The 19,870-nt window shown below is 38.0% G+C and overlaps 1 protein-coding gene and 1 long non-coding RNA gene across 2 annotated transcripts in view; both read right to left on the bottom strand.

The window, feature by feature from the left end:
* Positions 1–19,870, bottom strand: part of LOC135462875 (uncharacterized) — a 315,472-nt gene that overhangs the window by 100,875 nt on the left and 194,727 nt on the right. The gene's annotated exons all lie outside the window — the stretch shown is intronic.
* LOC135463203 (uncharacterized) overlaps positions 256–19,870 on the bottom strand; it is a 28,987-nt gene continuing 9,372 nt past the window's right edge. The window contains exon 2 of the long non-coding RNA XR_010443540.1: positions 256–1,189. This is a non-coding gene — a long non-coding RNA (uncharacterized LOC135463203). The remainder of the gene's footprint in view (positions 1,190–19,870) is intronic.

Here is a 19,870-nt window from a genome sequence, read left to right on the forward strand (position 1 = left end):
GCGTCGCACACTCTCCTGGCTCCCAGTGGATGCAGCAAAAATACCTCCACTCTGCACAGAAAACACGGCTTATATACGTTCCAGGTGGATTCAACTATTCTTAAACACAGAATTAACCGCCAATGAAATAAACGAAGCATTGAACAGGTGCTTTCGATCCGGTCCGCGCTGTACACATATAACAGGGCATGTTATGCTTTCACAAAGGTCCGCAGACTAACAGTACATGAAAACGTTAAATAGTCATACATAACAATATAAGTGGTTAGTATCGGTTACTAAAGGATGCCAATTGTCTAAACAATTTCATTCTACCATATCTGCTTTTTTCTTTTTTGTTACCACCGCGTCAAATATTTGAAGGCATCGTGTTTTTTTTTTCTGTCTGCACATATTCTGACACTGGCAGCATTTCTGCAACAAGTTGACAGCGTAATGACGTATTTGGGGACCAGTGCACTAGAAGTCAAGAAAACGGGCCTATCTCGCACAGCTGAAATGTCAGAAAGTGGGAGAAAATCAAACTATTAATCAATAGTGTATAAATGCCTGTATTGACGCATATATTCCCCTTTTTTCTCCACTGGCAGAATTTCTGGAACAACTTAACAGTGAAATGAAGTATTTGGAGTCCAGTGCACTAGCAGTCAAGAAAACGAAAATGTTTCGTAGATTTTTATGGTTGTATTAATTGCACTGAGTAATTGCGATCACATCCTTGATTTATTAATCTTGGAAGCCTTAACTCGGGTAGTTATAAGCATAAGCTATACGCGCACATTGTACGTTAATCACTTTTTGCATGTATTCCTACAAGGGCATCCCACTACGTAACTGAGCATGTGTCGAACTACATGCATCGGGTATGCTACCCACGTGTAAGTAATGACGGAATAGACCACATCTGTCTGACAAACTCCAGCAAAAAACTACGCAAGCAATGATATATATTAACAATTGAGGCAAAGACTCTGAGCCACGTGGGTCAGTTAACTTAATACATTGGATTTTGGCACTTCCGCAATTATATTATATGTCAATAGTCAAATACAACCTTTAGTACACACACAGGCATTGTCCTGTGGGTGACAGTGTTGCTCCTGGTAAACAGTTACACAGGTGCCTGCCAGTATTAGATGGGTCCGTACATCTCGTGTGTCATTACAGCTGCTATCTGAACTGCAGGATTCTGCCAAAAAGGATAAGAACAACAGTCATGTACAGGTATACTTGACACCAGTTAAAATATACTACAGTACTGCACAAATATAATATAAATTTCTGCAGCTCTGTAGAATCAAGGGCTGTCGTACCTGTGTCAAGGCGTGGGCTCATGTAGGACTAAAACTGTTACCCTGTGTCTGTCTGCTAAATAATAAGTTAAGACTATCATTTAGAATTAATATTCCAGCAACTTGCGGGTGGCCGTGGGTTTCCCTTGGGCTCTGCCCGGTTTCCTCCTACCAAAACGCCGACCGCCGTCGTATAAGTGAAAAACTCTCGAGTACAGCGTAAAAAAACCAATCAAATAAATAAATAAATTAGAATCATTTTAATTATTTCAGAAAAAGTCCAATGTAAAACAACATATTTGTCATTTCATTAAATTGAAGCTTTTTTTAAAGGAAATCCGACAATGCATACTATCGTTTTTAATCTGCCCTTTTAAAGAAGAAAAAAATATACATTTAATCAACTGGTCGATACGTAATTCTTCGCTGAGTGAACCCTCCATGTGCTGTTGATATCCAGGTTTCTTATTTCCTCGGAAAACTGACTTCAAGCAGAAAGCCATTATGGCGCCCTGATATTTGCACAAGTAATCTCACAAGTAATAAACTGCTATTCAGTAATGAACTCGTACACCACTTTTTACCCATGATTAATTGTAAAATCATTTGATTGCGTTCAAAGACAAGTAACTTCCAATTTATGTGTGTACTCGTACATTTATGCATAACAAGACATAAACAGTACTACATGTACGCTACAAACATTGCTTGAACTGTTCTGTTGTTTGGTACAAAACCAATAATACAGAGGCGGTATAAAGCACATATTACCGCTAGTAATTCAGAAATGTGGACATATACCTAAATTTAAATAATCAGCATTAGCCCATTCGGTGTAGTAACAAATAAAGAATGGGTCGTTGTGGTTGAGATTTCTTCTCATTTACATATATCTTTAAATTTTTGCAACCCACTTTTAAGTGCAGGCGTACATCGTCAAAGTCTGTGATGTCGCCTAATTTTTTTAACTATACTTTACTATGCTTTTTGTGTCCCATACGCGGTTATGCATGTGTTTGCTAATTTGGCGTCACAGTAGCAATTTTACATGTCTAATGTACTTTAACGTACCCACACAGTACAACAGGGATGGGAATGTACCCCTCAGTTCTCTTCCTACACCATTTCTGGATGAGCATCTACACCCACCAATGTCCGTGTTACATGCTGCTCTGTAACCACACAACTGATCTCCACATTCTGTGACTCCCTCACCTTAGGGCACAGACAAATAAAGCTGATCATCACTACCGACATGCAAACAGATGTGTCTTGTGTACTTTCTGATCCTTTGGCTAATGGCAGTGAGACTTGATCCCTCATTGGTGCAATTTCTACATATACTTCACTACCATGTCACTCGACATAAGCCTATAATTTTGAACGTTCATTTGAAAATGTGGTATATAATTCAACACCTACAAATGTACCACAGAAGTTAGTTTAAATTTTTACTATCCTTATATCCAGTCTCCTTATCACTGTGGGAACCGTTTTGTATAAGCATTTGCCATTTTCTTATTACAACGTTTACTTAAGACCTTATCTCTAGTCGGTGTAATTCCAGCATAACATGCACAGTGCTGGCAGTCTTCGTGTAAGTGAAATATTCTTGAGTACGGCGTGAAATACCAGTGAAATAAATAAATAAATAAGACCACCATTTCAGAACATATAACAATTTAATACCCGTGACATAAACATGTGCTATTTTATTCTTGCAAAATAACACGATTTTATTCCAAGATAGAAACAAAAATATTCTCTGCATTTTGTGACATAAACATGTTATTCTCAAGCTTTCATTCTACAGTAAAACGTATTTATGAGTGATATAACCCTATGATCAAGAAATGGGCTCTATTGCATTAATACTGTAAATGTTCAACTTACCCAAAAAGTGAATTGTAGAGATTGTATTACCATCACCCATCGTGCTTAATTCGTCGTTGTGAGTCGTGTCTATGGAACCATAGCTATCACATATGGTTCCATAACCAAGCACTAAATTTGTTCCATCAGCATACCTGGACATGCTAACTACGCCATGTCAGTCGCAACTATATCTTCTTAGGCAATCTAGTTTGTATTTAAAACACACCATCTAGGCTGTTAGAAAAGTCAATGTATATAATGGTGATATCCTCTGATGAGCAAGCAGTGCAGCTTTACAGATAGCGTAGATGTTCAACTTACCTAAACAGTAAAATAGAGGGGTAGGGTTACCCTCCCTTATCTTCTTGTCTCCATTGTCAGACAAACACACACATTGACTCGTTTTGATATCACACCTAGTTCCATATCCACACGTTGAGTTTGACCCACGTGTTTTCGCGCTAACAAGTAATAACATAAATCAGTCAAGTCTATGTTAAAATATGTAAAATTCTGGCTCTATAATGTGTAATAAACGAGAACGGTGATGCCAAAATCCCTTCCACGGCGAGGATGGTGGAAAATGGAGAGAACAAATTTTTTCCGTATTGAGCGTGTTAGCTTTTTTTTCCATACACAGTGGCATTATTTGCATTCTCTGCACTTGCACTAAAATGTGTGGAAAATATATACTGAGGAGAAGAAGTTAATGGTACATGCAAGAATAAACATTACAAATACGTAACCCGAGAATTAGTTCAGCTGTGTACCTGTATATTGTTTTTAAGCAGATTTCAAAGATCCCTGTTTTGGGGGCCTTTCTGACGAAAAAAGTCGTACATGTAACCGTTTGCACAGTCTGAAGTTTCTTGAAGGACAAAAGCTTAGCACCAATGTGATGTGAAAATGTGTATATCTGACGTGGAAAAGGACGTCAGTAACTGGCCATAGTTAGGTGATTTCAGTTAGCCCATGCAGGTGTTTCAGGCTAACGCGTTTAAAAGTTTACCAAAAAGTTTGATTAAGTTGCTGTGGTTTGCTCTACACGGGGATTTCCACATACAGAATGGCTTGCATACCATGTCCCAGATCTGAGAGAGATTGTGATGGCATCAAATGATTTATAAGGCTTAGTCTCATTGACTCGGTTGGTGGCTGTGTGGCTGTCAGTACATATGTTAAGCCCGCTAAAGTCAGGATATCACCCCAGCGTGTGGAGAGGGTAGGGAATGTCATACTATACACCTAGGGGTCTGTACTCGGTTTGTGTAAGTTTAAAATGCACGAGTTCTACAATTTTTATAACCTCACTTTACTACTTCTCGCTCTAATAGGTCATGGTGTATACCACCAGGCTATTTCGTACGTGTATGTATTTTACTTCCTTGCTTGTATGACGTGTACTGGGCAACATGGTTAACCCTCTTTCGTGGTTTATTATATCATTTAATAGTTTATCGTTTTGGACAAATACAGTCAAGAATTGGTTCATTACAGAACTGATTTTATTTGACAGCGATGGATGTGGGGATAATGGCTGTTATAACGCGGAGATAAGCAATGGGCTACTGATTCAAATACTATCCTATACATGTATAGAAATCGACAAGGAAATGTTTGATCACATTTGCTGGTGTATCCAATATAATGTAATACTGAAATGAAGGAAACATCGATGAGACTGAATGATATGGCTTTTTTTGTTTTTTTAGAGTACAAAACCGCAAATATCAGTTGTCAATCACAAAATATGAATCTGAGTTGCGCTTTGATTGCAACTGTTTATATATTCAACGTATCGATCTAATTCAACACGATGGATGAACAGCCCCTCGTCACGGGTTGAGCGGAATTAGACGCAATCAGAAAGCCGAGCGCCAGAAATTCTGCACGCTCTGTTCATATTTACTTAAAAGAAAATTATATCCATTGTGAAACCTAAGAAACTTGGAGTGAAGGCGTTTGATGGAATAACCTTCACACGCTACTTTTTGCAGTAATAACTTGGGACGTTGAATGAAATCGTCGAACAACACGCAGGATCTAGCAAATGGTACAAGGCGAGATACATACATGCCACATGCAGGGCACTTCTGTATACTACGGTCTGAGTAAGAATAATTTACATTGTCAAAATTGAAACTATATTTTTGGTCGTAGAGTGCGAGAGAGGAAACCGTTTTGGTCTTTGTAGAAAGGTCCGGGTACAATGCATCATCTAGAGAATATGTGGTTTTCTTTATATTCATCGAAGTTGGGTAGATACCTTTCAGAGCCTTTGCTATATACGGATTGTTTACAGCCAGCAAATCGTCAATATGCCGTTTAGTGAATGAGAAAGATTAGAGCTGGGAAGGATTACTCCCAAATAGTGTCTGCATTTATTCGTATTCATATGAAAGCAGGTACATGCCGGCCAAAAGGGTGCACAATTTGTACCCATCAGAGCACCTCTACACACTCTTGATCAACACCGATTCCAATGTACAAGTATTTGATGATTATTGAGATTTGATGATCCCATATTGAAACAGCAAGAGGATCAAGAGCACGTCTCAGTCGGATCCGTCAGACCGTGTCTGTGGTAGTCTAGGCTCATTGCTTATTCACTCGAGAATATTTCAGTACAGTACTGCCATGGTTTAACTATCTTTTGGGCAAGGTGTATCTGACAAGATCTGTCTTACAGGTGTTGCAAAGGCGAGAAAGACGACACGTCGCAGTCGGATGCGTCAGAATGACATGGCGTTCGTGTGTATGGTGGGCTCAGATAACCGGTCATTTATTTCTGCAAGATTATTTCAGTACCTCAATTGAAGAAGATGAATCTGATACGAGGTGTTTCCCATGTGTTCGTAATAGCCAGAAATACGACCCATTTCGGCGCCATAAGAGACCTACGTGAGACCTCCTGCTACTAGAATCCATTTGCCCGTTCTAACCTAGTGCAATACCTAGTGTTGATTTCGGCCCATTATGTCAGTTCTATAGAATCAAGCCCTAGGATGCTGTCTGTATTTTTTATCAAAAACTAAGTAAATAATCTATCTGTTACCCACACTGTAAACTCTTCATGAAAAGAAGTTATGGGTGGAGAGCAGTAGTAGAAAAGCGATTGTAAGAAACTGTGAGTCGAAAAGGACCGGACTTTGGAATCAGAGAGAAAATCTATCCAGCCCTTGTATCTTTAGGTCATTTCAAACAGTGTTGTGGGACAGGCCTGTATCATTCACGGACCACCACAGACGTAAAATAAGATGATTAACAAGCCGTGTCATATTCAACAAAGGTATCACAATTTAGCATACCGTCTCGGCCCAAAACGTATACCCCCCGTATAAAACGTATATAAATCTTCGTCGGTAAGATGTTACAAAACTCAATGACAATGTAAAAGTGATAGTTGTTCTAGTACTGCACTAATCAGCTATCAAGTCAATAAACGAATGAAGGAGGTCCCGACGTGAACAATCGTGAGGTAAGCATGTTTTAGTTTCGCCACTTAGGAAAACGATATATATTCATAACTCTTATCAGAGAGACATGTCACAAGTCGGTAAATACGGCAGTATTTTGTGATCCGTTAGACATTAGACCTAGTGTTTGGTTCCTGTTCATTGATTTATTTATTTAATATTTATTATATTTTTGTTTAACACAATATTCAAGAATTTTCATCCATACGATGACAATCCGGGGAAGATTTATGCTGTTGAACCACACTCATGCAGCAGTCATACACATGTCCTTCTGGATGTGTCATGCAACTCCCACAAGTTGTGTACTTGTAGTACACACAGGCATATGGGTGTGCATTTTTGTCACAATTCTGTGTACCACTCTTACACAGTAGTTTTCCGAGGGTACCTTCCAAAATATCTGTGCACAATTTCAGCTGGTATAACATGTATGTACTGTAGATCGTCAGTTTATATCCACACAGATACATCATAACTCCACGCTTTGAGTACTGGGCTGAATATATTACATAGCGTTGTGCTGCTTTTGAGGTTTTAGCCCTAAGAACATTAAGACACGGGTTACACCATATTATTTACTCTTGCCGATGTTTTGCTTCATCTCAGAACAACTTTCGGCTGTTTAGACGAACAGAGGTGAGCAAGCATACAGGTATTAGAATGTATTTGAAGCTGTAGAATATTACATACATCTCAACTTCAAAACAGCGGTTGTCCAATCGTCCATCGCTATGAAATAAAAACAGCCCTTACTGGTCATCAGAAAACCAGAAAATAATAAAACAATAAACAGATCGCGGATGAGGGTGAATCGCCCTGTGCTGTACGTGTCATTCCAATAAGGACGAAAAATAAATATTTATTTATTTTCAATGGTGTTTCACGCCGTACTCAAGAATATTTCACTTATACGACGGCGGCCAGCATTATGGTGGAAGGAAACCGGGTAAAGCCCGGGGGAAACCCACGACCATCCGAAGACCTTCTCCCTTACGACCGGTGAAGAGTAAAGTAAATACGAAAGCAAACTACTCTCGTGGTATCATAACTGAGTGACAATGACAAACAGACGTGATCAAGCATTACGTGCCGAAAGCTAGCCAGGTATAAGTATGTATTTGACGCTGTAGCCTAAAACATACATCTCCACATGATAACAGCTAATATTCAAACCTCCACTGCTGGAAAATAGAAACAGTCCTGTCATTAACCATTTCTTGACCATATTAATCACCAAAACAATAAACTATAAATCATGTAAATAGATCACGAAAAAGCATGAATGTTCTAGGGTAGAACGTTTCATTCCAATAAGGACGTAAGATATATACACACACAAACCAGTCCCGTGGTATACAATATAGCAGTAGAAAAGGCAGACTGTTGTAGACATTTGGGAAATTCAATATCCACGCACCTAAATACAGTGGCTTGTGCAATGTGAATTTACGCAAACGGTGTACATAGCTAACGTGTGCACGATGACAGTCCCTACTCTCCCAAGACACTGGAGTGAGATTCTGGCTTTAGCGGGTTTAACATTTAGTCTGACAGCAACACTCGTCACAGGTGAATCCGAATACTTGACCGATGTGGCTACTAATGGCTTTCGTAATTCTCGATCTAAACCATTGTTTCAACAGTCTACACTTGGTGTTTGTCAGACCAATGTCGTCTGTTCCGCTATTTCTTACACCTGTTTAAGATGTCAGAGGTATGTAGATCGACAAATACAGAATTATGTGGTGAGATATTCTTACAGACAATCGTAAACAATGAGCTGAACTGTGAGAAGAGACATCCTCTGGGTATAGCTACCCATGTCAATGCGACGTAATCTTATAAAAGGAATCGACGGGATCCCAAAGAAGATAGGGTTTTGTTATAAGGTGCCTTAGTCATCACAAACTTGTGTACTTCCGTATCGCCACTGAAAATTTGAATATTTCAAATTGGAGTGCTAAACGTGGCGGCCACATAGGCCCCTCTCACCTCGGTTAAGGCAGTAACATTCTTTCATTCATTATTCGGTGACTTCTCCTCAAACATGTACATATGACCTAACCCACACAGGGATATAATGTAAACCACTCAGGTATCCCCGTATTCTTAAACAGGTACATTAAGATAAATTAAATTTATAAATATATATACAAGATATGGATACAGCATGAAGGAGTCCTCTCATGCAGACTCGGTTGCCTACTGTGGTGTTCTAATCACAGTGGATAAGGTCCTGTATATTGAGGTCCCAAGATCGAATAGCTCCCGCTGTTAAACATGTATTTCTTTACATATCTGATTGCTGCTTAGCACAAGCAAAATGCAGTCATACCCTGGGGGTTAGTTTTATGGTTGGAGGGCATGATATAACCTCAGGTGTTTGATGTCTCTCGGATATTTGAAAGTGTTAACCCTGCGACACAGCACAGCTGAGAATTTGGGTGAGTGAATAACACTCCAAGTGTACCAACATGTCAAACACGCTCATGTGAGGTATCTTACCACTACTACAAGCTTTCTTACACAAACCAGCAGTCATGGATAAATCCTAATATAAACAGGTAAAGAAACAAATATCCCGAATACTAAGTCCCGCAAAATTCTCATACAAAACGACTGTTAGCTTACAGGAGGTTTGCATGCGTTGTGTGTGTTATAGAAGATGAGAGACTTCTGCTGACAAAACTCTATAAGTAGCACGCTATACATATCGAGATTTGTTAAGTATGTTCCATTTGATCAGATCGGTAAACAAAGCATACATCATGAAGTGAATAGCCTGTATCCTGTGCATTCCCGTTTACTTCTCATGTGGAAACACATTTCCATACGTGGCAACGCAGAGATTTTTGTATAAACATGTGCATGGGACAGGTGCTTTTAAACAGTTACATTTTTACCTGTTTTAGTTACTGCAGGTAAACAATGGACACGCCTTAACTGTTTTAAAATCTGCCAAATCTCTGCATACATGGAAGTTTATTAAACGTGTAACTCAAATCAGTGTTGAATGAAGTTTATCCAGTAATAGACCGTAACTCATACAAATAACTATTGGTGAAAATGAGACAGACGAGCTTTTTTGTGAGGTTTTTTATTTTTTATTTTTTGGCTGCCTCTACTATTTTAATAAAATGTCACAAGTCTGAAAATTGAATGGTGTTTGCCGGCAATCCCCTCCAAGACCGCTTTGGTGGCCTAGTGGTTTGAGCGTCCGACTCAAAGTCCGGAGGCCAAAGTCATACCAAAGATTTGTTCCTGCCTCGCTTGGCACTCATTACTAAGAGGTTAGAGCAAGGAAAAGGAACTGGTTGACCAGGAGTCCGTATAATGTGAATTACAATCACCTTTTAATTTCTTTGTGGACAGGGCGATTTTTTTTTTTATAGTTTATTGTAAATGTAGTTCTGGGGCGAACAATCTACTGTAGCTACGGTCTCTCTGTACAGGCCACATATTCTAAGTAATTATTTACGGAGCATTTCCCCACTTTTCTTCCGTTCTCGCTGTATGACAAATCTTGGCTTCATCGTCCGTTGTCTTTTCGGATTAAGGAGACAGAACTGCATCTTTTCTAAACTCAAATTTGACTGAATTATGTTACTAGGTTCTGGACCTGAACAATGTGGAACAAACTCACTGTGTGGTTATGGAGCTAAATGTGACATCAGCACGATTCAGTGTGTATGTTTGTTTATCAATGGCGATCTGAGGAAGACGGACGGTAATCCTTTTTCTCTATTTTACTGTTTAGGTAAGTTGAACGTTTTCAATATCGGTGGAATACAGCACTCTGCTTAATCATCAGATTGTATAACAGCCTAAACATGGTGAAAGTACTCAATGTAGGCTATAAGTTAATTACGATTATGCGAAGAAACAACCGTCCCATTATTGTACACCCATCCATTACACAGAATTTATCCACATTATAATTGTTTTACATGACGAGCAAAGCTGGAGGAAGAGAAAGTTCGACCCCGGTGTAAAACCATAAGGCAGTTTTGTGCAGTGCAAGAATTTGATACTTACGAATGTGTACGTCCTAGATATTGAAATACTTTCTTTTCTGTGTCAAAAAAAATGGTGTTTAGCAACTTTCCTATAAATAAAGGAAAACTTGCAACTAAAAAGCTATCCACTGTAGTAGAATGATGTCGTCAGGTAATTTTTCATGCAAAAAAAGAAAAGTAAAAACAAATAAAAACAAGGAAAACTTACTTGAGTATGAAATAGAGTAGGTAAAAACATGTGTGGGAAAAAATGAATTGATGTGATTTATACAAAAGTAAAATAAACGGCAGATTTTGCTGCGTTTAAAACATTTTTCCTCAGGGAATTCCATTTATAATAAAAAGATGGTTACGTGAGTCAAGATAATTTTACATAGATATGTTAAGGAGTGATAGGGGAGCAAATCCCCATCTAGTTACAAGGAGTCCTTCAATGGAACTGCCTCAAAGAAACGCTTTCATAGCGAATCATAAGATTATAAAGGTTATAAAATGGGTAAAAACTGTAAAAGACATCATAGTGTAACATTGGAATAAATTGCACATGCAATACACTCAGTATCACTGCCTCTATCCAAAGGTTAGAGACAACGCAAAGATGAATTTTGTGGTCTCTCAAGAAGACAAGACAAAATATTTCTTGGAAATGTCTGTGAATGGCAGGTTAGTGTGATTCAGGAAGACTATGTACAGTTGATAATCATGTATAATTGTCTGTGTCTTAAGGTGGGGGAGTTACAGAATGTGGGGATCAGCTGTGTAGTTACAGAGCAGAATGCAACACTGACAGGAGTGAGTGCAGATGCTCATTCAACAATGCTAAACCAAGAGAACTGAAGGGCACATCTCCATCCCTGTGGTACTGTGTGGGTAAGTTAATGTAAGCATACCATTAGAACTGTAAAAGTGCCGCTGTAATTCCGAATTGATAACCAAATGTGTATCCACAACTGCTCTTTGTTGTTGTCAGCCGACATCACAGACATCGGTGATACAAGGCAATATTCTTCCGTATTGTTGCAGATTTACACAGCTATGCACATATGAATAGAAGGAATTGGAATATTTTAAATAGTCATGATAGTAATCATAACAACCCAGTGTTTGTTTGTTACCATGCTGAAATACTCGGCCAATAATGGGTATTTAAATCTAGCAATTTGTTCAGGTTTTTCCATACGTCTCCACGGATTCCCTGGTAGACAAACAGTCCACATGTCTTAATTTCGAGGCGTAACGTGGTTTTTATTGTGCTATTGTGGGATGCATTTTGTACCGAACGTGACAAAACTGGGGGATGCTTGCCTTATGACGCAATCATCTGATTTTGCAATTAATCATGGGTAAAAAGTGGTGTACGAGTTCATTACAGAATAGCAACAGGAGATTATTGATGCATATAGCAGAATGTCATAATGTTTTTCTGCACCAAACCAGAATTCCGTGGAATTGAAACACTGGGCCACAACAGCACACTGATGGCTCAATCAGGAAAGAAAAGCGTATCAATCAGTTGATTAATGTTATAATTTCTCTCGGTTTGAAAGAGCAGATTAAAGACACTCACTTAGATTGATTCTCATACTCGAACATTTTAACACACCTTCATCCTCTCCAACACCACATACTGATGCAGCTAGAATGAATAATCAATGGAGAACATAGCATTTGTTTTTTTCAAGCGAAAATCAGATTTGAGGAAATCACTAGTCGACCATATATTTTGTTTAAATAAATAAAACATTTACTATTCAAATCTTAACATGTAATTTAGCAGACGGGCACAATAGTTTTAGCGGCGCATCAATTTTTCGACATGAACGTACACGGTAGACCTTGCTCGCAGAACAGCTTTTACATAACTGTCTGCTATTTTGATCTAAACATTGGGCAGAATTGAGCATGGATTTAGACAGTTGCACTGCTAATTCCAGTGCTATAGTATAAAAATTACTGACGATTAGATATACGGCTAAACGTGTGTTCTCATTATCCTGTATATTGCAGAACTTTGTAGCCTTGTAGACAGTACCTGTTCTGACAACACCACGTGTACGTACTCTTCAGGTGATAACAAAAACCTGTGTCAGTGTTCAGAAGAAGCCACACAATCATCTACCGGGCAATGTTTGGGTGAGTACATGGACAATGCACCAGACATCTTGGCACACCATTTGTTGATGCAAAAAACAACAGTATAGTGGTATAGGGGAATATGTCATTTCCGCACAGGAAATCACTAAACTATCTACATGTAATAACTATGTTTTGGCGGAAATCTGCTCCTGTCGACTAACTTTTCCGACTTCCGACGTGTAGAAGATTTGGCCAGGCGTCACACTGTATGCTTAGAAACAAAGGGTAAAGATTTCTGAAAGGTCAGTGTACAAACAGATATGAGTCTCATTCACTCGAAGCGCACGTATTGTGTTTTAGTGTGGATGCCTTTGATGTATTTTTCATCCTCACACTCGCCTCTTTTCTTTCTACGCATGTTTTATAGTAAACTATCTATTTGTAGCCCTAGTTGAAATTTACAGCAATATTGAACATACAAAGATTTCAAACCCTGATGTCCTTTCATGGGAGTGGTGTTAAATTCATTTGGTTGCTTGTTGTCACTTTTTGATGCTTGTCTTGAAAACTTTAGGGTTATTAAAAAGCACGCAAAATGTTATAAATTTGAAGATCACAGTAAAGCCTGAACGATATCTTTGGCTAGGGGTAGTGAGATGCCCGACAATTTTAACATGTAAGATTACAAGCCAGGGAAAATGTTGGAGATATAGTCAACGCTGAGATAAAAAAGTACTTCAATCCCAATACGCACAACCCAATGTACAAGTGTACATTGTCGGCATAATAAATGTACAGCCCAAATTGCATAAAAAACTCAGCTCATAAATCCCACCCTTATTTTGTAAATGTTTATCTGAAAAAATTCTTGCAAAGAAACGGCACATGCAATTTAGGGTACTCATCTTTTTTAAGGTACCAACTTTATTCCTTTGTTCTCGTTTTTGGAAATATTCTCCATCCATAGGAAATACCTAAACATAAGGTATGCTTAATAATAGCACGGATATTTGCAAACGCAGCTCACATCAGTAATAGAACAGGCTGTTGTATAGTTTTATAAATGTATCACACAGAAGATGATGTTTTACCGCAATGTTTTTTCAAAACTTAAATGGGAAACACACATCATTGACTGTTCTTAACACGTATTAAGATTTATGAATTAATCGAATCTACTTTAAAGTACAAATAAATCTAACAACAAAAAAACAAAAGAAGAAAACATGCACGACATAATTTGGTATGACTGTGTGTGTAAAACACAGTTTAACCCTATGTGGATCATTACATCTGCTTTTCATTACTTTTACTCAGCTCAGTCAAGCAAATTCACCGCATCAGTTGGCCCTGAAACAACAACAACAGCAGCCGGTCCTAACCAAAACAGAAACGTACAGTCCGGTAAGTGTGGTATCTAATTGACAGTTTTTTTAATTATTTTCGGTATTTGTTCATGCTGCTGTGTTACTCGGTTATTTTATGCAACACTGAAGAAACCAGTACTTTTGACGTATGAACAACACTGTGAGTTCAAGTCCAGCTCATGTTGGCTTCCTCTCCGGCCGTACGTGGGAAGGTCTGATAAGCAACTTGCGTATGGTTGTGTGTTTCACCCGGGATGTGCTCGGTTTCCACCTACCATATTGCTGGCCGCCGTAGTATAAGTGAAATATTCTTGAGTACGGCGTAAAACACCAACCAAATAAATAAATAAATATGAACAACACTTTATTGTCCTCATTAATTTCTGAATGTAAAAATTTTGCCCAACCAAACCAGACTGTCTCATACTAGCGTTAACTAACCATACTTTAGGTAAACTAATATTTTTGCAGAGTATTTGATTTCATTGTAGCAAATTGCCTTATAATATCTGCTCTCCTACATGGATTTCCCTGATAGCCATAATGGTAATATTGTTCAGTTGTCGTCGATCGTTCAAAGCATAAAGCAATTTGTCATACGTTCCTAGCCAAAATATTAGCAGGTGGAATAAAGCTTGCATGTATTTTCGTGTTACTTATGTCAGATTCTAAATATCCCATCCTATGTCACTAGCACATATTAAAAATATCCATTATTTGATTCAATTCCATGGCTTCAGATTGTAATGCCTTAACAGTCGGGCTCGCAGTAGGATTCGGGGAAGCTCTTTGTATCCCGGTGATCGTTGTTGTTGTTGTTCTTATTCGGTAAGGGACTTACGTATTTTTTGTGCCTTCCTGCATAATTCAGAATTCTCCATTTGCAATCTTTCTATGTTATTCCTTATCAAATATGATGACAACACAGCATATTGAGTAATTCTAGGTCAGGAACGTGTATTGTGCAGTTTATATTAACACAACAAGTATCTAGAATCAAACCCACAATATCGTTGATATAAACTGACGAAAGGCCGGATTTCACCGGTATGTATAACTTCTGGTCATTTGTAACACTATCATTGCTGCTCTGCGCTTACTCTTTATGTAGATGTATGCAATATATAGGTTTTGGAAAGAGAAGAAATGTACGAGAAACATAAACTTTCCACAATCAATAAAACATGAAAACTGTAGGGACACACCCTCATTTAAATTAGTTTTCTTTTACACAGGAAACATTGGGGCTTGAAAGTAGTGGAATTATGGAAGTCTCAAGGCTCTGCGTCGCAAAATAATAATTCAAATGACAACATATCATCTGTTCAAGCCGGGCATTCTTATGAGAATGTTGGGAGTTCTTCATCAATGGAAGAAAGCAGACGAAGTAGACGAACTGACCCGAGAGTTGAAATTGAAATTGACACGAACGAGGCCGATGTACAACCCATCGGTGAATTCCCAGCCTACGAAGACGTTAGTGCGCCATCACAGTCACCTAATGACAATGAAAATAGCGGACTGTACGAATCTGCTAACACACGGGACACGTCAGGGGCCAGACTGTACACAACTCTGAGGCAAACTTAGCGTCTCATTAAAGATACGCTAAAGATACATGTACCACTGTACAGAGAATGTAGCATTCACAATGCAATTGTGAACGGAAGATGTACTAACACAATAATGTTGTTCTCTACTTATCCTATTTGTACACATTCCAGTTTGCAGTATATGTTGCTGTCAACCTGTCAGGATTTGCCTGTAGCATTTATCTCCCTTGCCGTCTACAGGGGCCTTTTAGATGATCTCAAACGTGGAGAAAACATAAAAATGACATAAAGTTCAGACAAAAGAGTGCGAAAAATTATTTCTAAATGTGGTTTTCAATATTTTTTCCGATTTTTCCAGACACTTGAAATAATTGAAAAAAAAGACACTTGAAATAATTTTTGTATGGTGGGTATTTGTGAGCACCTTTTGGTATTTACAGACTTTGTTTAACAATGTCATAATAGATATTTTTGTACTAGAATATGTTCTTTTCAGCTAATAAATGTATTAAACCTCAGTTTGGATCGAATTTATATTTTAATATCCTTATAGGTATTATCATAAGTTAGGATGAATACATATGTTTTGGTGTAAACAACACATTTACATTCAAATAAATTTATTAGACATGCATCACATCCTAATTTAGAACATCATTATGTAACAACGGTAAATACCAAAAGTTGGTCCCAAATACCCACCATACAAAAATATTTTCAAATAGCCTTTTCTCTTGAAAGTAAAATCCAAAAAATAATAAAGATCATATTTGCAGATAAGTTTTGACGCTCTTTCATCTGATTTTGCACCATTTTTATGTTTTCCTCTCTTTTAACACACTGACTGATTTTAAATGTTTTACTCATTGTAACAGTTTCTCGTCACATTGATTTTAATAGTGCCATCTGACATTTAGACAAGAATTTGAGACTACGGCTGTATCATTTTTAAACTTTAGCAGGATGTCTCAACTTGTGTATATCTAACGACTTGTAGGATTGGCCTGTATTTCATTTTAACCACATTTCACTGCATATTTTTAAATGGTAGCAATAATGGAACATGCTTTTGTTTTACTACTTGGTTAAAAGCTCTCATTATTAAATGTGAACCGTGTTCGCCAAGAGTCTAGGGAGGTAGTGTTGTAAGTCAGTATCTTTTGTCGCTGTTATGTATAAAAGGATTTTTAAACGACACAGATGCAGAACAAGATCTCTTCACTGTTGTATACGGAAACCGGATATCTAGTTATACTAAGGAGACTGTACATTGTGAATAGCGCATTTTTCATAAGATTCACGACAAACTTAACTGTTTTCCGGTTATTACGGTGTTTATGTACATGTACCACATTATTTCATCAGCACACATGCACTTGTCTAACATTTGTTCCTGTACGTGCTTATTATACGTAAATCTAGTACTAAATGGTTACTTTAAGCACAAGAGCCTTAGTTGATATAAATATGATAGCAGCAGATAACCAGGTGGACTATTGTGTAATATATTATAACTTGGGTAATAAAATACACACGTCGGTGGTTAGGTTAAACCAAATCTCTTTTCCAGCTGTCTGAAAAAATACCTGGCTGTAATCCCCGGCCAGAACATCAAGCCCTCGATTCGTTGTAGAAAATTGCTCTGACACATACACCAAGAATTCACATGATATTCTACTTACATTATCTGTTTTGTTGACTGACATGTCAGAGGTTACCATAGATTTCTTACAGGCAGGTCATTGAAAGACATTCAGAAAAAAAAACACAGTTTGTGAACTGGCTGTCTGACTGACACCCCTTGACGACTTTCCCAAACTTTGGTCTATTAGCAGACGTATGTACATGTAAGGATAAACTGAGTTGTTTATCGAGTTTAGCACAGACATTTGAAAGTCCATGGGATAAAACAGAAGCCTTGATGGCGTATGATAATAACATTGAGAAAAAAGGAAAGATAAGGCATAACGCCTTGCAAGTTTACAACGCGAAAGACAGCTCACGTCACATCTGAGCGGTTCGTTTGATTACGGAGTTGTAATCTGTAAACACGAACAGGTTTCTGTGCACGGCGGTTGTAATCCAGTCCTCTCATCAAACAACCTGGGGCTCGTTGGTGGACATTCAATCTCTTCCACTAAGACGTGAAACAGTTTTTATAGGGTAGGTAGACTTTGTTCAGACGGGTATAGATTGCTAACGTGGAAAGAATGGCAATGCCTACCCGCCCAAGAGGATGGGGCAGTGCCCTGACTTTACGGTGTTTATGGTCAACCTTCACGGCTACTTACCTGCTAAATACGGAGAGTAACCACCACCCCGACCCCCCCGACCCCCACCCCGAAAAAAAAAGAGAAGAAATTCAAAATCAAAATACATTGACTTTCTTATAAGAAGAACAACTTTCCAGTTTTTTAAACGATCTTTAAACTTTGATACTTTCCGTCTGATTTGACCGGTAACCTGTTGTGTATGTTATTTTTGTAAAAGTGAAGTGTTTTAGGTGTTGCTTGACTGGTACCTTATCAGGTACATGTACTGAATATTATTTCCTCAGAATAAAAAATCATGAGGTAAATAAATAGCTACATGTACATGTATTGCACAGGAATAAAACTGACATCTCGTGGATCGCCAATGTCTCCTCAGCAGCAAATCTTCACCGCCCACTTCTTGTTTTCTTTACACGCTGGAAACTAGAATTTTAACACAGACTAAATGCTGAGGTACATTTCATACTCCTCTACTTGGAACCAGTTAATTATTCCAGGTAAAATAACACAGGAATGGTGGGATCAGTGACTGTGTTATAAAGTAACAGTGATTGTCTTTTCCAATTATATTCTAATAAAGTCCAAATAAGACAGTTAAATGTCTTGCTAAATTCTGCTTAAGCCGTAGTAATACAGATTGTCTATTTTGCTACTGTAAAAATGGTACATGATACATATGCATAAACCCGTATTCTGCTGGAGGATTATGACCCCAAAGGTCTGGTCCACTTGTATTCCCTTCTTGAATATCGTGACCAAGTATAAGGCCGACTAAACTTATTTCTGGAGTACAAACACGACAGCTGCTCCTTAATTCGGTTGAGTAGCAATAAGTATTAAACATATGCACAGTTGCAAATCAGGTTACAGTTCTTTTTTTTTAAACCATCTTGGTCATGATCCAGAACATACGCACTGCAAAAATAGAGATAGACCATATGTATCATTTGCAAAAGTAATTTTTCTGGCCAAATTCTCTGGAAAAAATATGGGGTTGTTCAGATATATTGTGCATTCAAAAAGCAAGCACCACTGTGTATTGTAATACATAACATAATCTTGTGCACCATTGCTTACGCAACGCAAAACATTTTAGCTTGAAGCAAAATGAAACCAAAAGACCGTGAAAATAACTGAAGCAGTAATATGCAGATATAGAAAAACATAAAGGACTCAGTACAACTAGATAGTTAATTGCCCCATAGCGGTGCAGCAGTGAAGTGTAATTTTTAATGCTTAGAACAAGCAAAACTGATTTGAATATGAAGTACAATTACTGAAGAGCATGTGTGTGAAAAATTGGAGTGACGCTATTTATACTTTGTGTTCTATCGAAGGATAAATGTAAGGTCAAAGGCAGATTTCGCTATTTTAAGGCGACTTCCTGTGGGAACTCCCTTCATAACTAAAATATGATTGAGTGAACAGAAATCATTTTCATAGATTTGATGTCCAGTTAGGGAGCAGTAAGCTATAACAGAGTATCACTGAACTATATTGGTTCATAGAATTATAACTTTATCAATCAAAAAAAAAAAAAAAAAAAAAAAAGAAACGAAATGATTTGGAAGTTTAGAGGACGGCTGCATTCACCATGGTATTTCGGGATTTCAGACGAATTGTCCACATTGGTCAAGGGTAACGTGCTCGCCTGAAACCGTTGTGTCAAATAGGATTACGAGATCGATTCCGCTTATTGTATACGTCTTTCTTCAGCCCTTAACAACGCGAGGTAATGGAGATGGGATTAATTGAACCACACACGAAAGTCCTTTTTAAAATTTTTTCGTATACTCTTAAGCAACATATTAGATACGTTTAAATATATTATTGTAAATCTATACAGATTATTGTATTCTTTCATTGACAGATCAACGCTATTTACATCAGCTAGCATCATGTCGTACACTTACATTGAGGGAAGAGGCGCCCGTTTATC

The sequence above is a fragment of the Liolophura sinensis genome, chromosome 2 (genome assembly GCF_032854445.1).
Source record: "Liolophura sinensis isolate JHLJ2023 chromosome 2, CUHK_Ljap_v2, whole genome shotgun sequence".
Taxonomy (NCBI): Eukaryota; Metazoa; Mollusca; class Polyplacophora; order Chitonida; family Chitonidae; genus Liolophura; species Liolophura sinensis.